Raw genomic sequence first — 7419 nt, forward strand, 5'->3', positions numbered from 1 at the left:
TTGGTAAGGGACAGTCTACAACGATTATGAATAATTCCGTACTGCTTAAGCATAATTCATGGAACGGTCTGTGATTGAGAAAGCTTGCTTAACAAGATTTTGATTAATACTCTTTCCATTTCTCTTCCCCCACCCCAGTAATTTGGATTATAGGGGTAAAAAAAGGGATCACTAAAACAAAAAAAGGGAACTACTACAGCAAGTACAGGCACAGCTCCATCTTCTCGGGGGAAGAGAAAGTAGGACAGAAAAGGAAAAGATGAGAAAGGCAGGCAACTAATCAGAAAGATGAATACAAAGTGTACATTTATTGAATGGCTCTGTGATTTCTCCTGTGACTATTATCTCCATTTACAGCAGAGCTATAAATCCCAAACAAACACTCATTAGGCTTAGCGTTACTAATACCTAGCAGTAAACAGGCATTATAGTAACTGATGCTGTAACCATGCCCAAAACTCTCTGTAAAACTCAAGAGTTCCATATTGTGAAGTCCAGACTCCCAGGTAAGAGAAGATACTTAAGCAGTCTTCACTTTGCCCTTAAGTGACACTACAGAACTAACACTACATTTTAACACGATCTTAAAGCTGATTAGGTCTATTTTTAGGCGTGGTTGTTTGTTTATGTTTTCTGGAAACAAATTTCCTTTCTTACCACATCATTTCCTGGCCGGGGCACGTTTGCATTTAAGATGCTTATACCATCTGTCCCATGCCTTTTGCTTACGTATCACTGGAACAGACACGCTGGGTGTCAGCTCTAGGCTAAGGGGCTGCTCGCCTCAGTTTTGTTTTACGACATCAAGCTATTGTTCGGCACTAATAACGGGTGAGACCCTGACAATACCTCGGAGATTAAAAACAGGCAGTAGCGCGAAATCTCACCCTCTGCTCATGAGAAAGATGATGTACTTTTGCGGGCGCAGACCCCATGAAGGCAGAATTGCCGGACCCTCGGATGAACGGGAGGCAGGGACTAATGAATTTCCCCCGGGGCGGCAGCCGTCGCTGGGCGCCGGGGAGACAGCGTCTGCGTTACCCCCGAAACGCTCCTACCTGCGCTTCCCGGCCGCGCAGCGGGCTCCGGCTTTTCTCGGCATTTATTCGGATTTACGAATTTGCTAGAAAATTCTGAGGAAAACCTGTCGCACGGTGCCAGACTGAGCTCCTACCGAGCTCCGCTGCGGCGCTCCCCGCGCGTTCGCGGCGCCCGAGGGGCTCCCACTGCCCCGCCAGCAGCCCAGACGAGGCGGCTCCCCTCACCGCCGGCTCCCACGGTCTGCCCGGCCGCACGGCACCGCCTGCCGCCGCCGCCACCACCTCGCAACGGCAGGGCGTCGGGGAGGCCGCAGAACCGGTGAGGAAGCCCCTCTGAGGGGCGGCCGAGCCCCCCGGAGCAGCCCGCCCGGAGAAACCACGCTGCCGTGAGGGCGGAAGATGTGGAAGCTGCCGGCTGGGGAGGGGGCGCGGGCCCGGCAGGGAGGGAGAGGCTCGGCTACCTGGATCCGCTTCCTGTGCCTCCGCCGCTCCGCCATGTTGTCCCCGTCTGCTCTGCCGGTGACGTGAGCCGCAGCGGTGGGGGGGTGGGGGGTGGAGGGGAAGAGGGAGGGGGGGAGGGGGGAGCGGCGGCGGAGGCCTCGCGAGAGGCGGCGGGAACGGGCGGAGGGGCGGGAACGGGCGGAGGGGCGGGAAGGCCGCGCCCCCTCACTCTCAGCCTCAGCTTCAGCTTCAGCTGGGGGCAGGCTGAGTTACCCTGGGCGGACCGGGACGGCCCAGGCCAGCCTCTGAAAGCAAGCCCGTAGCATCCCCACATGGGGTCTCCGTTCCGGTGGTCCGTCCCGGTTCAGAGGCATCGCTGCCCGCCCCAAGGGGCCGGGCTGCGCCCCGTTCGGGCTGCCAGCCGCCCGCCCCCTCAGCAGGCTGGTTAATCAGAAACTCCCCGGCGGGGAGATGCAGCCTTGTCTGCTCCCATGCCCGGGCCTCACCCCACGGTGCTTAGGCCCCGTCGTCTAAAGTCCAGCTCCTAAATCGTGGAGGTTGTCACTGCCCAGTTCCCTCGCAGGCAGCCGCGGCTCTGCGTCCGAGCCCATCCTAGGGCTAGGAGGCAGCGATCCTACCACATCCCGGCCTCGACAAAACTGGGATGCCCCCGGGCGCTCACAAGTGTCGCTTGGTACCTGAAGAACTAGCCCAGCCTGAAAGATGAAAAGGTGCTCCAAAACTTCGGCAGTAAAAATCAACACGTCTAATTTTGATGCTCCTGAAATACGACATCAGGCCTTAAAGGTGCTCAATGTAGAAACTCTGTTAGTGGTCACTCATTTCATCGGACGGACTGCTCAATCCTCACATATTCACAGAATTAAAGAGTCACAAAGCAACCTATATAAAGTGGAACGGCTTTTTGTCAGACGTTGTCCCGCATGCTTCTGCCGTGAGGTCACTCAAGTCAGCAGAGCGTGTAAAGGTTTATCCTGGCTCCATGTTTCCAAACCGCACCCTGGCACTTTAGGATGGAAAAGTATGTGCAGAGCTGCAGCGTCTTGTCCAGTCCTTTCCAATCTTGTTACCCTCTCCTGTTCCTACGTTTTTTGGAACCTCTCAGATTGAAATCTAGGTAATTAAGAAAACCCAAACCCTAAGACTGTTTCCAGCTGCATATTTGCCCCTGATTCACCGTGCCGGTTTTTGTGCTTTTTCTGGTATGACATCTTTCTTTTCTTTTTTGATCCCCCTATTGAATGTTTCCCTCTTGCTGTTGCTGGGCAGAAAATCTATACAAGTTACAAATTAAGCTGTCTGACTGCAGAGTGAATGAACTATAAAAGTGTAATTCAGAAGATTAAATCATAGGTATAGAGAATTAAAGCCTCCACGGTTGCAATAAAACAATGCCTTGTTAAAAGTAGGCAAACTGCATTTATTAAAAAAAGATCTACTACATTTTTAAGTTGGCAATAATTTCAACAGCCATTTCATGTGCTTAACTGACAGCATCATAAAAGCACATCTGAAATGGAGGCCTTCTTGCAGGAAGTTTTAGCTATCTGTAACTTACAGCTTGCTAATGATACAAAGTGCCTGCTGCAAGGGTTTTAGCATGGTGTATCTCAGAGCCTCTCTGCTATCCCTGCACAGGCACAGGCTGAACTTCAGCTGTGAAAATTCTTCCTGCTCCATGGGAAAGGCTGTTTGGAACGGTGAGGAGTGCAATTGCCTCATGATGGTTCTCATTCCAGAGCATCATCCCTCATAACTCTACTTTCAGGCTCTTTTAAGGTCTTACTTCCCATATATATCTCTGTGTCCTGGTATCTACTGCTGATTCGTAAATCTACCTTTAATGCTTAGCTCTTTATTTTGCCTTTATTTTTTTGGCATGACATATTATCTACAGTCTATCAAGCTATTTGCTGCCCAAAAAGCACCTTGGATTTCTGGTTAATCTCAGTTTGCTTTTTATTCCCACAGGACTTTAATCTGAAATTTGAGGAACACTAACTTGGAGGAGCAATTCCCAAGACAGCTGAGCATGCAGCAGCAGATTGGTGTGCAACATAGGGAGCAAACTGGTCACTTCAAGCAGATCAGTAAAAAATGACTGAGGGATGGAAGGTGGATCGAGGGAATATGTCCACCATTGTGAGCTGAACTGTGGAGCACAGAGCCTGTCAAGACTGAATCTTACGTATGACAAGTTTATTTGCAGTCATCAGCACAGCAGGAAGACAGGAGAGATGCAAAGTGGCTGAATTGAAGGAAGACCAGGGAATGGAAGGTTTGTGTTTAGGGTCAGCATCTATGTCAACTGTAGGACAGGCTGCAAAAGGAACCATTTCAGAAACATGCAGTAAAGTCACAGCCCCTTAGGTGCCAACCTGATTAGAGCAGGGTTTCAGAGTCATTACCACTTAGTTTACTGTTGTGAAGGATGTTGCATGCAAGTAGTTTCTTTTTCAACCAAAGCCAAACCAACGACACCTCATTAGCCTCTTTTCCTGCCTCTTCTTCTTTTACCCCAACTGTGTGAGCTAATACAGCAGCGTGGATGCTGAAAACTTAGTTCAAAAACCAGCTGGACGCATTCATGAAACAAAAATGCATCATGAGCTATTAAATTCAAAACTCACCTCTGGTTACCTGTGAGAGATGTCCCTGAAGATAAAGGAGGTATTCTGAAATGTTTGCTTTGTTCTTACTTTCTGCTTTATGTATTTTCTCTTGGCCCCTGAGGCAGGGCACTGAGTTAGGTGGTGTTCTACTCTTTCTGGTACATATTTTGTTATACCCTTGTATTCACTTATTCCTGGCTATTTATTGGCATTTGTGCTCATTGTTTTGGGCTCAGAGTCAGTCACGCCTGGATCTATAAGATGTGTTCTCACCACTATGGCAGGGTTAATATGTGCTGCAAGTGCAAAGCTACGTGTAGACAACTGACCTACTGCCAAGCGTATCACAAGTTTTCTCTAATCACACTGCCTTCTGCAAAACAGAAATTGAAGTGACACTGGAAGTCTGAGCAAGTGTCTGTTCTGTGAACAGACTATTCAAAGATTATCCACTGAAGCCATGGCAAACCCTTTTGGCTTCTCAGGGAGAGAGGGTAGAACACAAATCACAATTACCTCAGCTGTTATATTCATGAGGAGGAAGGCAGGCAGGAGAAGAGAAAGGAAAGAAGGACAGAGCAAGATTCTACAGAGGAATCAAAGGAGGATAGACAAATGCCCTAGCAATATGCTAGGAGCCATTTCCTAGATCATCTACAGATGGTAGCATGCTGCAGGCTCTGAAGTGACCTCCCTTTTCATCCAGTCAGCTTCAGCACTGAATGTGGGTTCAAAATATAAGGAATATGGGCATCGTACCATACAGCATCACATATTTTCAAGGCAGGTTCAGCTAAAATCCACCCACAAATAACATGACTCATAACTCAGAAGCACACTTCAGTGTAGACGTATCCTGAGTCACTTCCATCTCAGAAGCTTATAAATATTTAGTTAGCCACTTAGCTTTTAATTTAGCTGAACAACAAAGATTCATTAGACAAATCTCCAGAATTATCTATCGCTAAAAAGCTTCTTAACTAATTCCACTCTCGCACGTCCCTTTTCATTTCTACACAACTCAGAATTATTTGACACACATAGCCTAAAAAGTGGAACTAAAACCTAATTTCTCCTTCTGTAATTAATTGCATCTGTTTCAAATACTGGCATTGTTCACTGCAAGAATCTATTTTCATTTTAGCAGTAACTGATAAATCCTAATAAGGACGTGTCTCTCGTGATGTGGAGTGACATATAGCTGTTCCTAAAGACCACTGTCAATCTCCTCGTCCAGCAGACCGTGCTGGAATCAGTGGGGTTGCACCTGGAAACACAGATATGTTAAATGGAAAGTGCCTCAATACATCTGGTTGCCCAGAGAAATTGTGGACATCTCATCCCTGGAAGTGTTTAAGACCAGGCTGGATGAGGCTTTGGGCAATTTGGTCTGGTGGGAAGTGTCCCTGCCCATGGCAGCAGGATTTGAACTAGATGATCTTTAAGGTCCCTTCGGCTCAAGCCCTTGTATGATTTTTTTTGAAGAACCAGCTGAGGTTTGGGGTAAAAAAAAACCAAAAAAGAGGCTTGCTTGTATCTCTGTATTTTTGGCAGTGGCAGGAGGAAGGAGAATGGTCATATTTAAGGATATAGCATTAGGAAAAACTAATTGTTAGTGTTTTATAAACTGATACATTCGTTGTTATGACTACAAGTGTTGGAGTTAAAAATAATTGTTATATAAAAGTGTGATTCTTGTGTTTACATCTCTCCAATTAACAGATTCAGCCAGGATTCAGCCCCTGGTTGCTTTACAGACCAGCTTTGGCTGCAGACTGTGCAGACTGCTGGAGTCCCATGAATCACATCCTGAGCAGCACTCCTCTCTGGCAGAGCTATTTGAACCCTGTGACTGAAAGGCAATGAGCAAAGATGCAGACCAGGTTGGCTTGATGCGTTCTTTTCTCCCCTTGGTCAGCAGTACTTTTTATGCTTGCTCTTTTGGTTGATTGATTTTTATTTCAGCAATTCACATGTGCAGATGCCACATAGAGGAGGTTTTAAATTTTGATAAACAAAAAGATCTATTCCTGTCTTCACTGTACTGTAGGAAAAACTACTGTATCCTTCTCTGTTCAACAAGGACAATAGGTTCCTTTTCCCTGCGGTCTAGGTAGAAGACTTGGCATCTTCACCAACAGGGAAATTGTTGGAGCAAGAACATGTGGGTAGTGGCAGAACCAATGTCTGTCAGGAAGAATAGAGACATAGGTAAGCTTGGCAATGGGACAAAGGAAAGGATTATGTAAAGACCAAGTCAAGAGAATAATTCTTGTGGCTTCAGTATGGGTGATAGTAGGAGGAAAGCTTTCCCAAATGAAAGAATTTTGCAACTACAAAGGCAGAAAGCAATCTCAACACCACCTTCAAAAACCCTCAAATCCTAAACAAATGAGGTGGAGAGGTAAGTTTTCTCTCACTGTAATGTATATTCTTATTACCCTGAAATTGCCATTCATGCTATTTACTGTAGCATGAAGGGCTTGATCAAAAGCAAGCATCACAGGAAGCAGAACCCTGATGAACACCCAGCCTCACAGAGCTGACTTGTTATTTTCCAGTGAATAATAAGAGCTTAGCTAGGACATTTATTATGCTATTCTCCGAGCAAGGTACCAAACCAAGAGCTGCGTCTGGTTTTGGGTGCTTTCCTGTAAACTTCTGATGTTGATGGCAACTCAGAACACTACACAACCAATCAACATTGTAACAGGGTTTTTGGAAGGTCTGAAATATGAGAAGTTTCTACTTAGTCTAACAAATAGAGGTGATTTTAAAACTGGAGGTGATTTTTTTTTTCTCTTTCAGACTCAACAAATTAACATTCTGAAAACTATCTTGTAGAAGAGGCACAATTGTATAAGGTCTTAGAATACTAAGTTTTATGAGGTAGCCGGTGGCGTGGATATGAGTTGGTTTGAAATGCCATTGCCTTGTGGCCCCAGCTGCCTGTTCTTGTTTTCGGGTGCTTGATTAAAATTACTGTCTGACTTGGACCAGGTGGGGATTCTGCCTGACTCATGTATATTCATAGCATTTTAAAGATTTTTGTTTTTTTTTTCACCTAGGGAATTGAGCAGAGGATTATCTGCTTAGGTCTGTATGAATATGCATTCCACATCATCTTCATATGCAGCAATCATGCGGTCCGAAATGCAGGCTGTGGTAGGAAGGAAAAACAATTTCTTCTCTGGGCACCCTGTCCCAGTGCTTCATCACCTGCATCTGGAAGAATTTCTTCCTAATGTCTAATGCAGCTTCTTCCAGTTTTAAGCCATTACCCCATGTCCTCTTACTCCATGCTT

The sequence above is a fragment of the Dryobates pubescens genome, chromosome 13 (genome assembly GCF_014839835.1).
Source record: "Dryobates pubescens isolate bDryPub1 chromosome 13, bDryPub1.pri, whole genome shotgun sequence".
NCBI lineage: Eukaryota > Metazoa > Chordata > Aves > Piciformes > Picidae > Dryobates > Dryobates pubescens.